Source organism: Leptodactylus fuscus, chromosome 2, assembly GCF_031893055.1.
Source record: "Leptodactylus fuscus isolate aLepFus1 chromosome 2, aLepFus1.hap2, whole genome shotgun sequence".
Taxonomy (NCBI): domain Eukaryota; kingdom Metazoa; phylum Chordata; class Amphibia; order Anura; family Leptodactylidae; genus Leptodactylus; species Leptodactylus fuscus.
In genome coordinates this window covers 70044911-70058505 of record NC_134266.1, presented here as the reverse complement: position 1 = coordinate 70058505, position 13595 = coordinate 70044911, and the positions used below count along the sequence as shown (strand labels likewise).

Below are 13595 nucleotides of genomic sequence, written 5' to 3'. Positions count from 1 at the left end.
TGCAACAATTTTTTCAAATTAGCTCACACTGGCCCATAAATTTGTTGCAGTTCTCTAGAGCGAGTTCACCAAAGTTCCCCAACAAATTTTTTGGTGCATTTACCTAAGCCAAGATAAAAGTGAAATGTGCTTGCTCAAATATGTTACTACATTCTAAACACTTGCAATAAACTAAATTTAACCCCTTCCCCACATGCGCTGTAATAGTACGGCGCGTGTCGGGTCTGTAACTATGGCGACCGCCCGGGAGCCGGGCGGCTGCCATAGCCGCCGGGTGTCTACAGCTTTAAGCAGTAGACAACCTGCTCTAATGCCTCCGATCGGTCCCCGGACCGATCGGAGGCATTAACCCCTCCGGCGCTGCTGTCAAAGGCGCCAGAGGCGCCATCTTCCCGGCGGCGCATGGGCGCTGCCATTTTGGCAGGGATCGCCGGCTCCTGGAGCATGCTCCAGGGCCGACCCCCCGTTGCCATGACAGCCGGGAGCCTTGTTAAGGGCTCCCAGCCAGTCTGCAAATTCTCTCTTTTGCAGGCTGGTGTATACAGCCTGCAAAAGAGATGATGAGTTTTTGCAATGCATTGCAATGCATTAGCATTGTAATGCATTGCATTAGTGATCAGACCCCCTGGGGTTCAACACCCCTAGGGGGTCTAATAAATGCAAAAAAAAATTAAAAAAAAGTAAAAAAAAAATATAAAAAAATATAAAAAGTATTAAAAGTTCAAATCACCCCCCTTTCCCTAGAACAAATATAAAAGTAGTTAAAAACTGTGAAACATATACATGTTAGGTATCCCCGCGTCCAAAATCGCCCGCTCTACAAATCTATAAAAATATTTTTCCTGTTCGGTAGACGCCGTAGCAGGAAAAATAGTCAAAAGTGCCAAACCGCCGTTTTTTCACTGTTTTAATTCTGATAAAAATTGGAATAAAAAGTGATCAAAGCAATAACATTTCCCGAAAATGGTAGAACTACAAAGTACACCTGACCCCGCAAAAAAAGACGCCCTATGCATCCCCGTACACCTATGTATAAAAAAGTTACGGCCGTCGGAATATGGCGACTTTTAGAAAAAAAAAATTTTAACACCGTTTTGGAATTTTTTTTAGGGGTCAAAATGTAAATAAAACCATATAAATTTGGTATCCCTGGAACCATACCGAAACACAGAATACAGGGGACATGTCATTTTGGCTGCACAGTAAACGCCGTAAAACCAAAGCCCGTAAGAAAGTCGCAGAAATGCATTTTTTCTTCAAATCCACCCCATTCTGAATTTTTTTACTGCTTCCCAGTACATTATATAGAATAATTAATGGTGGCATCATGAAGAAAAAATTGTCCCGTAAAAATTAAGACCTCATATGACTCTGGGAGCGGAGAAATAAAAAAGTTATGGGGTTTAGAAGGAGGGGAGTCAAAAACGAAAAACGAAAATCAAAAAATGCCATCGGCGGAAAGGGGTTAAAGGGATCCTATCATTGGATACCCTTTTCTTCTCCCTAACAAGTAGGAATAGCCTTAAGACAGACTATTCTTCTCCTACATTTAGAGGTCTTCTCCGCGCCGCCGTTCGGAAGAAATCCGAGTTTTCTTCAGTATGCAAATGACTTCTCTCGCAGCACTGGGGGCAGTCTCCAATGCTGCGAGAGAACTCTCCAGCGACGCCTCTATCTTCTTCTGGAACGCCCTCTCCTGTGTCTTCTTCTGTCCTGGGTTTCAATCTTCTAGGCCTCGAGCAGAGCCAACTGCGCATGCCCGGGCCACAAGAAAATGGCCCGGAGAAGACCTCTAAAGGTAGGAGAAGAATAGCCTTTCTTAAGGCTATTCCTACTTGTTAGGGAGAAGAAAAGGGTATCCAATGATAGGATCCCTTTAAACCCAAAAAGAGCAAGTAATAAATTAGGTTTAACTCTATGCACCATGTAAACTACACACACATTGCCAGACAGTTTTAAAAAAATAGGTGCAGTAGGCACATATCACTATACAAATGGCACATGGTATTAATAAATTGCAAAAGACACGAAAACATGCCATCAATCATCAGACTGAATAATAAATTGCCTCAATTAAATTCAGCTGAAATTTGCTTGACTGTGACACCTGACATTCTCATCTGAAGATGGCCCTGGATGCTTTTTCCCTATAAACTTCTGGACTCAGGGTTGGTTCACATCTGCATTAGTATTCTGTCTAGGGGAGTCCGCATGGGGACCCCCCCCCAAACGGAATTCCAAACGCAATTGCAAGCGCAGTGCAGTGAAAGCACGCGGACTCCATAAACTGTAATGGGTCCGTGTGCTTGCCACAAAATCTCTGCACAGAACTTTCTTCGAATTAATGTGCAGCCATGTATGCTGGTGGGACGCTGGGGGTTAGAACTGAAACTATGAACTCTGCTCCTAATGATACCTTATAGGGAAAACTAGATAGACTAAATCGCGAGACAGGTCTAGCTTTACCCTAACAACACTTACCTGCGTGAATAGCCTTTAAAAAGGCTATTCAGGCACCGTAAATGTTATATTAAACTACTCCCACGCCCCCCCCCCCCCCCCCCGTTTTAAAATAATAACCTAAAAAAGAATATGATCTACTTACGGATCGTGCACCCTGAGCGGGCAATCAGGGTGTGTCTTCATCTTCATCCACGCTTCTTCTTCCTCCGATGTCTTCGGGTCCCATCCTCCTCCGGCGCTCGCGAACGGACATTGATAAAAAAAATATAATGCATATTAGGAAGTGGGGGAAGGGAAATACAGCCTCCGATATATAACCAAATGTCTATAATGTGCATTTACACATAATGGCAGGAAAAACTTTTTTCAATATGAACACTCACATAAGAAACGGCTGCACGGGTCCACGTAGTAAATTCCCCCGGCTGGGAATGTGAAACACTGGTGATTGCGTACAACAGATGAGGATCCTCATCTGTTGTACGCAAAAAAAAATAGCCTGGGAGCATGCGCAGTAGCCATAGAAGAAGCTGCATGCTACTGCGCATGCGCCCAGGCTATTTTTTTATATCAGTGTCCGTTCACGAGCGCCGGAGGAAGACGGGACCGGAGGACATCGGAGGAAGAAGAGGCGTGGATGAAGATGAAGACACACCCTGAATGCCCGCCCAGCGTGCACGATCCGCAAGTAGATCACATTCTTTTTTAGGTTATTATTTTAAAACGGGGGGGGGGGGGTAGTTTAATATAACATTTACGGTGCCTGAATAGCCTTTTTAAAGGCTATTCACGCATATGCAGGGCTCTATCAGCATGATTTTGCTGATAGAGCCCCTTTAAGGATAGCTTGATGTATTTAATGATGAGAGTTCTAGCTTGATCTTGAACCTACCTCTGATGAGATGTCCTCTGGCATCTGAATGGGGATATTGAAGCGCGTAAGTAGTCTTTTTTTTGCCAGGTAGTTTTTTCAGCTGTATCAGGCAATAGCTGGTATGGGTCTTTAGATATGCAATTGACCCTCGCCCATTTAATACTCACCAGATAGGGCAGAAATTACATGTACGGTTGCCGATGGTGATGGTGACCAAAATTGATCTTAAAAAATTGAAATAATTATAATAATAATAATAATTGAAAAAATATTGAAAAATAATATAAAGATATCTTGAGGGTATATTGGATCAGTGGCCATCAGAGGTGTTTACAGCTATAGTCCTGTACTACACATCACTTTATCCCCCTAGTTCATACAATACAGGGGGCGTGAATTGTGTTTCTCATTCTTTTATGGGATTTTGTAGGGTTTACTTTTGTGTGGGGTTTTAAAATAATCCTTAATAAAAATTTGTTTTTAATAATAAACGTTCCTTTGAGATAGGCACATTCTCCTATCTGTTAGTTTTTCATTGTTAGAGGACACCAAAATTTTTTGTTGAATATTTCTGTATCCTCTTGTGAGCTGAACCCTCGGCATTTGCACAATAATTTTGCCTTTCAGCTCTAAATATTTTCAAGAGGTTTTATGTAACTGATATTTAGTGCTATGAATTTCTTATTTGTGTGCCTGTCACTTTGTATACATATGGAATAATAACACATTAGGACATGTATACATTTCGAAGGGTTTGTTAGTAAAAAAAAAAAAAAAGAAAAAAGAATCTTCCACACAATATACTGAATATGCCTTTAATTTATTTGTTTTCAGATTGAGTAAATGTTTTCTTTCGGACGGCCACTCATTTATACAAATCTCATTCTGTGTAGATACAGCGCCATTGATCAGACGGCTTATGATAAGAAAGGGCTTTGAATTCTTTACAAGAACAACAGCTTGTCATTTGGCTGTGATCTCTTACATTGTGTGTCAATTGCACAGGGGAATGGGGGACCACACTCTGTGCAAGCCCTACAGTATTTGTGGATTGTTGCCAAGAGGCTTCCTTAGAACTGTCCGATGACTCTGACTGGCAAACACATCTGTCATGGGAAAGCTCTGATGTTCTATGCTTTAGAAGCTGAAAACTGTTAAAGATGTTCCATAGAGTATGCTAGATTATCTATTAATATTGCCTTCAATTACACAAAATATATTATCATTTGTTTTATCCTTGTACAACAGTGCCATCTGTTCATATGCATATACTTAAAGGGGTTGTCCAGGATAAACTGAAAATTAACCCCCAAACTAAACTCCTCACCTAACTTCTAATTTTCATCAATTAAAAAATATATGTAATTACCCATGTCCCTGGAGTGGTCATGTGACCACTCCAGGGACACTTTCTGATAATCCAGTAATGTTCCGTTTCACCACTTCTGAAATGTCACCATTACTCTTCCCCCTCCCCTATACCCATCAATACTTACCAAGTCTTCCTGTGTCCGGTGAATGCCTCCTCCCCCTCTAACTGTCTTCTAACAGTAGGCAGAATTGGTTAACTTGTGCTACAGGGGAGAGGCTAGGCTTAGTGAGGCTAGGAGGGTGGGAGGGGCTAAGTTAGTGAGACAGGGAGGGTTTTGTAACAGAGTGAGAGAGGAGGGGGGCTGAGTGAGAGGGAGTTAGTGTAGCAGCTACACAGGAAGCTTCACAGCAGGAAGTTAACACCCCTGTAAACAAAGGCAGAGAATGCCAGCAGCAGCCAGAGACACCCAGAGATGACTCCAAACACTGCTAAAGGTATATGGGTGTACTTATTAACCCATCACTAGCACTAACAGACCTTGCTAAAAAAAAAAAAAAAAAATTCTGCCTGGAAAACTCCTTTAATTTAATGAAATGGTAACAGTCAACTTCCATGGCCACAATGGTCATCAAAGGCAAATGCTAGACTATGCCGCTCCTGAAGAACACAGCTGGCTCCCTGCAAGGGTCAGTTGTTTGGAGCTGCAGTAAAGTTGCCTAGTTACTATTTAGTTACTATTTAGTGTACTTCCAAAACCATGCACTGTATATTACAGCTACTAAGAGCATGATCAACACAGGACCTGCTGTCATTCCCCCACCAATCAGATATTTATGGCCTTTCCTTAGGACCACCCTGTTAAGACAAAACCATTGATTCCCTCTAGAAACAGCGCCACTCTTATCAATGGGTTGTATGTTGTATTGCAGCTCTGCCCCATTCATGAAAAAATTGGATGTATAGTTGGTTTGGATAATAGATATATAATATATTTATTTATCTTAGAGCAAAAATAGTCACATATAATGGCCCTTTAAAAAATTCTTTGTACTACACAGCAGTCTGTATATGAAACTATAAATTATCCATAGAAGTGAAAAACACACAGATAGCAGAAAGGTTATTGTAAAATGCTGACTTTGTAACTTTATTTTCAGTGTTATTTTTAGACTTAAATGTTCTATACATAAGGTGAGTCAGGGCTCAGTTATGTTAAGGTTTAGAATAAGACACAAATCATTTATTTATTCAAGTCCTGTCTAGTTTTTGTTTTATTTCTGAAACCTTTTGCTATTGAGGAATTTAGAATTACTAGGTGTGTGCATATATATTATAATACGCTATATGTATACTGTATAAAATTCTATCAACATTACTATCTATTCATAAAATCCACAGATCCCAATTGCTCTTACAATGCAGTAATTGAAGCTCATAACAGTTAAAACCTTACCATAAGAATCCTTACTTGCCAAATCCTATGTAACCTAAATAGCTGTTTGCCCTTTCTTTTTGGCAAATGTTTATAAAGGCACAAATATGACCCTTGTATAGTCAGTTCTCATGAATCTCATGCAATACCAAGCATAAGTGAAAAGGCTCATTGATAGAGGAACGACCAAGAGAGCCGTCCTCCACTTCCGTACTACATCTGTTTCTAGCTTCATAGCATTTAACAATAATAACTTGACTATAACTATTTATTTTGCATTACTCTGAAGCTGGCAGTCATTTTAAGGCCGCAAGTATCATAAACTAGACATGTTATATTCTAGGAGTTGCCACCATTCCCCAGTGATACGTTACATAATCATAGAGAGGGCTGATCTACAAAACCACCAGGTTTGTCTGTTGTTATTATTAAAGGGGCTGAAAGGTAACCCTCATGTAGGTTTTTACCACCCATGAGGAAGAAGAATCCTTTGATAAGTTGATCACGAGATGTCCTAATGCTGGGACCAAAGCAATCAGATGGAGATGGAGGAAATCCATCAGAAAGTATTCAGTTTCCCCACAGTGCCTCCACTCGGGATTTAAAGTATTACAGTTTCCAATTAAATCTGTTGAAAATCTCTGTAATGCAAAAATATACCCAGTTGGGATGAGCATAAACCATACCCAGACTTGTATAGCTTTTGTTAGAAACACTCTTATTAGGGTAAGTTCACACTGGGTTTTTTTTAATCTAATCCTGACCAAAAAGATGGCTCCCATTGAAATCAATGAGAGCCAGTCTGTTCTTTTTCTCCGCGAGACGTTTGTTCCGGTTCCCGGAAAAAGAAGTAACATGCTCATTCAGATTTTTATACAACACAACCCTTTTACACAATATGCACCCACACTGCTAAGAAAATTCTATATTTTGCTGCAACTAGAACAATTCTAGCACTTATTGTCTTATAGACATAGATGTGATGCCTATAATTGAATTTCTATTCAGTCTTACATGTCCCTTTTATGTTTGTCCATTCAGCAGCTTTTTCATTCAGGATACTGTGCTCAAACTGTTGAGATATCTTAGAAACCATGTTATACAGTCAAGGTTCTAAACAATCCAGATTAGCCATGGCGATAATGCTACAGTCATGTAAATCCCTTGTTTCCCACTAACTAAATTATTGTTGTATTGACAATTTGGGATGAGCAGAAGTGGGGGAAGTGGTGATGTCATACTGTGCATTGTCTTCAGACAGACCCATCAATCAAGCTGTCACCTTAGGTTTCCTATCAGGGTCACTAAGGAATAGATTGGCTTTTGTTGGGTTTAGTAATACTTGATCAGCGGTGAGTCTCCACAGTCACCCCCTGCTTTATGTATACAAATATACAAGGACGTGTACATATGTAAAGCAAGCCTAAGCACTAACTAAGCACATCCGTCCTACCAGTACTAGTAGAGCAAGGCTAATAGCTGTGAACTTCTCTTGGCTGGGCTATTTATTAATGATATTAAAAGGTAAGGCTTATTTTTGGTGTTTATGTTATGGGATTGAAATCATGACTGCATGCTAACATAGCACTTCATTCCCATTCATGTTCATTTCTTGTGGGAATGTGAGACAAGTTCAGTTTTGCAGCCAAGTACATACACCCTTGCTTTTACTTCTGTACTTGCTTATACATCTGACCAATATAGAATTTCTTTCCTATACTATACAATTGCAATTGCAATTTATAATGTTTCTCTGTTATTTAGTGACAATTGTCAAAGGGAATGCATATAGCTTATGGTGAATGTATATAGCTTATGGTGAATGTATATAGCTTATGGTGAATGCATATAGCTTATGGTGAATGTATATAGCTTATGGTGAATGCATATAGCTTATGGTGAATGTATATAGCTTATGGTGAATGTATATAGCTTATGGTGAATGTATATAGCTTATGGTGAATGTATATAGCTTATGGTGAATGCATATAGCTTATGGTGAATGTATATAGCTTATGGTGACTGCGTATAGCTTATACTCTTTATACTGAGCCAGTAAGAGAACTTAGACATAAAAGTCAGTAGTTACTAACTCCCACGAACACAGCACTTAGACTAAATTCCAAAGCCTGAATATCACAAATGTATAGCTTTTGTTTGTCCTTCTTTATTCTTCAGCTTTAACATTCATCTAATGTTTCATCCCTTACAAGTAGAAATGTTCTCCACTTTTTGTAATGTCTCGTTCATTGTGATACACCATCTGTCAGTGAAGCATACAAACAAGTACTGAAACTTGACCTTACTGTAAATTCCACGTCTACTGGCAAAGGTGGAAACCACGGCTTGAAAGCGATTCTCCTCTATCAGGCTGGAATGAGGTATTGTGTGTCTGAATCCTGGAAAATAACCTGTCTGTTGTATGAAATGCACCTGCAGGTCACACAAGATTCATGCAAAATGGAGAGCAATTTACTGGAGCTATTTATTATTCACAAAGTTTCTTGTTTAAATTTGCTTTAATTTTTTGCTATTTATATTGTGCTAACATATTCATCAGCTCTATATATCATTCATCAATAGGATAGTTCCTCAGTACCTAATTGGTGAGGTCTAAGGCCTCTTTCACATATGTGTTCGGTATTCCGTTCGGAGAGTACGCTTGGGAACCCCCGAATGGAATACCTAACGCATTGAAAAGTGGTGAACAATGTATACTCATGAACTACTCCGCATGATTTGTGCGGACACCGTGCAGAAAACACACGGACCCCATTATAGTCTGTGGAGTCTGTGTACTTTCATTGCTCACCACTTGTCAATGCATTCAGTATTCCATTCACAGATGTGAACTGGGCCTCACACTGAAACCTTGCACCAATCTCTATACAAGGTACATGGCCAGGAGCAACTCTGCTTCTGTTCAAGTGAGTGGGATGAGAGCAGCAGTTCCCTGACACCACAGATACAGAGACATACACTACAGTCATAATGCCAGGGAACTGCGGGTGCTGGAGTGATTCTGGATTTTTATATAATTGATCAGATACTGATAACCTATCTATGAAGACTTGGCTAATCTCAGAGGAGATGGAAGTTAGCTGGTGTCAGACCCCTCTGCCTTGAGAAAAGGGGTCGGCATGTTCAAATACAACTCCTGAAGAGTTTACAAAGCTCGAGCTAAAGCTTCTTTATAAAGCTGAGTGGCCGGGAAGGGGGGGAGTTGTTTCAAACCCCCCATGATCTTTAATTGATTACCTTTACTAAAGATAGTTTATCAGTTAATAAGTCCTGGAAAATGCCTTACCATACCTATTTGTAGGTATTACAGTGCTGCTTAAAATCTAAGACTATTCTCACTGAGGGAACATAAAGCCTAATAAATGCTTCTATATAACATGCAGAGACAGACATCATCCATAAACCTCCATGGAGAAACAACTATAGCAATTACTGGAGATTTGCCATGGCCCACTGTATAGGAAAACAAAAGGTATTCCTGTATAGACTGGACAGGCAGGTGACAAAGGGGCTCTCTTCTGGCATCTACCAGGTCTGTGGACAGGTTGTGCCTATGGGAAGGGGTGAACCTACCCCTTTCACCGCCCGAGGTGAACTACAGATAGCAGCCCCCCCCCCCCCCCCCGGGAGGAGGCGGCGGAGCGAAGGGGCATGGCCGAGCGAAGGGGGCGTGGCGGAGCGAGGGGGTGGGGCTTAGCACCGTTCGCAGGCAGAGATCAGCCACGGATAGGACCTGCTCTCTGCCTGAGCGTGAGGTGAGGATGCTGGAGCAGCACTGCTCCAGTGGCCTCCCCAAACCACCGCTCGGTGCTAAGCCAGTCCAGGACAGCTTGTCCTGGACTGGCTTAGGTAATCAAAAATGCCGCCCTCCCTGGGGTCCTGACATAGCGCCGCCTGAAGTGCTCGCTTCAGGTCGCCTCATGGGAGGTGCGGACCTACCTATGGGTGGGGACTATCTACTCTATGTATAAAGCCAGCACACTGGGCATGATGTGGGCACAAATACTTTAAACTGATATACAAATAATAATATAAGTAAAATTAGAACAAAAACATAATAAATAGATTATCAGATCCCAGCAGAGCTGCTCTTACCTTATATCACTTTACTTACTTTCTGTGCTATTACTATGATAATATACAGTATAACATGATGCAGCAAAGTGTTTTGTCCATTAGAATAATATAAGCATGTACATGGCTGTATATTAGATGTATCTATCTATCTAAATTTCTATCTATCTCCTATCTATCTATCTATCTATCTATCTATCTATCGCCTATCTATCTATCTATCTATCTATCTCTCATATCTATCTATCTATCATCTATCTATCTATCTATCTATCTATCTCTCATTATCTATCTATCTATCTATCTATCTATCTATCTCTCATTATCTATCTATCTATCTATCTATCTATCTATCTATCTATCTATCATCTATTTCATATCTATCTATCTATCTCTCTATCTACCTCTCTATCACTGTTTTGGGCACATGGTTTTTCTTTGTACTTAAAGGATTTCCATATCCTAATGGATGAATACATTGAGGAGATACTGGGACGGGCCCCAGAGACTTGTTTGTCTGCTGAAGTCATTTGGTGTGCCAGTGTGTACTCCGGTTTCCTAGCAAGGGATTAGGGACAGTTTCTTTTGTTGGATGAATGGGAGAGAAGCTACTAGAGATAAACTGGATGTCAACGGCAAGAGAACGCTCACTGTCTTAGAATTTCACTAGAAGAAAATTATTTGTCTTGACACATTTATTGGCAGAAATTTGGTAAGATAGTTTTCTTTCTGAGTTATACTTCTAGATATATATGTGTGTCTGTTGTTGTGAAAGAAGGAAAATGAAGTGTTGTCTGTGGGCAGCAGTCTCTTGTACATTGTTTATTGGAGCAGATGGCTATTTGCATGGTTTTAGAGCTGATTGTATCTAGTGACATGGCTATTCATTCAGTGACAGACAAGAGCTGTATGTCTGACCCATGTACTAGTATATAGCTGTCATGTCATACAACGGAACATAATTAATAGTTTAATAGTTCATAACATGTATTTGTAAGAGCAATGCCTAATACAGCCCTTAGCGTAATCTGTCTTTCCTGTCCATCAAAAAGCCTAATGTAAGTAACCCCTAACACCAATATAAACAGAAAATAACGCAATATACTCATGTCAATAAATATACTTACATTACAAGATATCATTGTTTTACGGTGTGTATATAATTGTGTATATGCGCTGCTTGCCACTAACTAATAACGCGATATACTGAATATATATCACATTATTGCAAAATCCTGCTGAACCACACCAGAGACACCATGCACATTTCAATTGTTAATTTTAGACATAAGTGAATACATGAACACATTCTTTTTAAGAGGGGCTCTACCTCCTCCAGAGTCACTTCTAAACCACTTATATACTGTTAGTTACACAGTGAACATACTTTCTTTGTGTCAAAGTGAGAAATGCAACTGCAAATACAAATAAGCTGTTCTGAATAATCCAGGGAAAGTCCGCTTATTGAGGTCTGTCAATCTAAATATTATATCTATATATTAAATCTATATATTAGGTATATTATATATATATATATGCATGTCTGCAGCAAATCTACACATTGACACAATAGATGTTTGTACACCATGCCGCTAACCACCCCTATAACAGCATAGATGGGTTTAGAAACTATTTTGGTGACCACAGACTCCCTTAAATGCTTAAACTGATTTTCTGAACAAAATATAGTAATGTTAATTTCAGGGGGGGAAATGAGGATGGTAAACTGGATGAAAAACAAATGTTCTACCTACATCCACTTTAGTTTTTTACCTTTTAGGTTAAAGGTTTTAATATCTTTGTTATAGACCCCACAGCTCTACTTGAGCAAAGTTAGATCTTAAAAAGCATGAGCCTAAATGCCTCGGCTGGCTCAGTAGAATCACAGGGGTCTGCTTCTTGTTGAAAAGCAAACTTAAAGGTCCTGGATCCCAATGCAAAATCTGTAATGGGGCCCCTACCTACAGTGTACCATTTGGTATTGTTTATGTGGTAGAGCAGGGGTCAGCAACCCCCAGCACTGGTGCCGGAGCCGGCACCCCGAAACCCAAGGCATATCTACCCCACACAGGACTCTCTCTGCAGGTGGCAATATTTCTCTAATTGAAAATACAAACAGGAGGCAGCACTGGGAGGTGGTGGGAACATGCGGTGCAGTGTCTAAGTGTCCAGGCCAGTAGCCTAGTCAAAGGACAGCAATTACCTGTGTAAAGTCTAATATGGCAGCTAAATTTGACTTCATTCATTTCAATAAGACTGTAAAATTTGGTTTGGATTTCTTCAACAAAAAGACTAGGCTGTGTGATGAGCATCCTCTGTGCCCTCAAAGCAGGGTTACTGCAGATTACACTCAGCCCTATGTCCAGTCCAAATATGAATCATCTTATTAAAGGATCACATTGAAATGTAAGCTCAGTTATGGTTTGCATTATATGACTTTCATGTAGGACAGTGTTTCCTAACCTTTTCAGACTCAGGGTCCCCCTGGAAAAAAAAAACATTTCTTGGGACACCCCTACCAAATAATTTTTATCAAAAGTAAAAAAAACAACAAAAAAAACATCCTAAGGACGCATATAACTATGCATATAAGCATGGGGGTCTAAATCCTTCTAGAGTGTTGCGGCCCCCTGTTGGTAATCACCGATGTAGGAGGACTACACCCTTGCAATTATTACATGGCACACTGAGTACTTCATCTTTTTTTTCCCAAAATTGGTACCCCAGACTAAAAAGGTTGCTGATCCCTGTGGCAATGGGACCATTTGGGGTCCCTCAGATTTTAGTGTTCAGTATCAACTTCTACCTCTCTGCCCCTATAGCAACATCCCTGGAGTGATGCCATAACACTGACATTAAGGCCAGGCCCCGCATAGCATAAATGCTGCAGTTTGTCAGTGGTGGAAATGCCTTTTTCGGAACCGTAAAAGTGGATGCGATTCTGGCTAATCCCATGCACACAATAATTGGCTGTAATAGTCAAACGTCACAATAAGATGCCATAACTACAGCTGGGTGAAGAGAGGCTTTCATGGGAGCAGGAAAGTGTTGGCGTGGGATTGGCAGCGAATTGAATCAGTATTGGTTTTTTTGTTATTGTATATCACCGTCAGCTGTTTGTAAAAGATTTCATGAGGTTGTAAAACAACTTTAGGCTAGAGCCCCATGTGGCAGAAATCGGAAACGGTTTTGGAAATCGCAACAATTCAATTCTAACTATGGAAATGCTGAGGTTTCCCTATAGGTATAATGGAGCCAGAAAGTCTATGAAAAGTGCTATGAGAAAAGCCCAGATGCGTTGCCACTACGGTTTTTCCCACTGCACTTTTTTGCTGTGACCCGCTACCCGGGGCCTTAGCCTTAAATGGTTTGTATGAGGTTGGGAATACATGGCTGCATTCTTTCAGAAACAGCGCCAC

At 40.4% G+C, this 13595-nt stretch overlaps 1 protein-coding gene across 2 annotated transcripts in view; it reads left to right on the top strand.

Annotated features, from left to right (window-relative positions):
• Positions 1-13595, top strand: part of MID1 (midline 1) — a 254008-nt gene that overhangs the window by 28322 nt on the left and 212091 nt on the right. Inside the window, exon 1 of one of the 2 annotated variants that reach the window (XM_075263951.1) lies at positions 10751-10888. The exons of the other annotated variant lie outside the window; for it this stretch is intronic. The gene's annotated coding sequence lies outside the window, so the exon portion shown is untranslated. Of the gene's footprint in view, positions 1-10750; positions 10889-13595 lie in introns of those variants that run through there. 2 annotated transcript variants of the gene reach the window in all.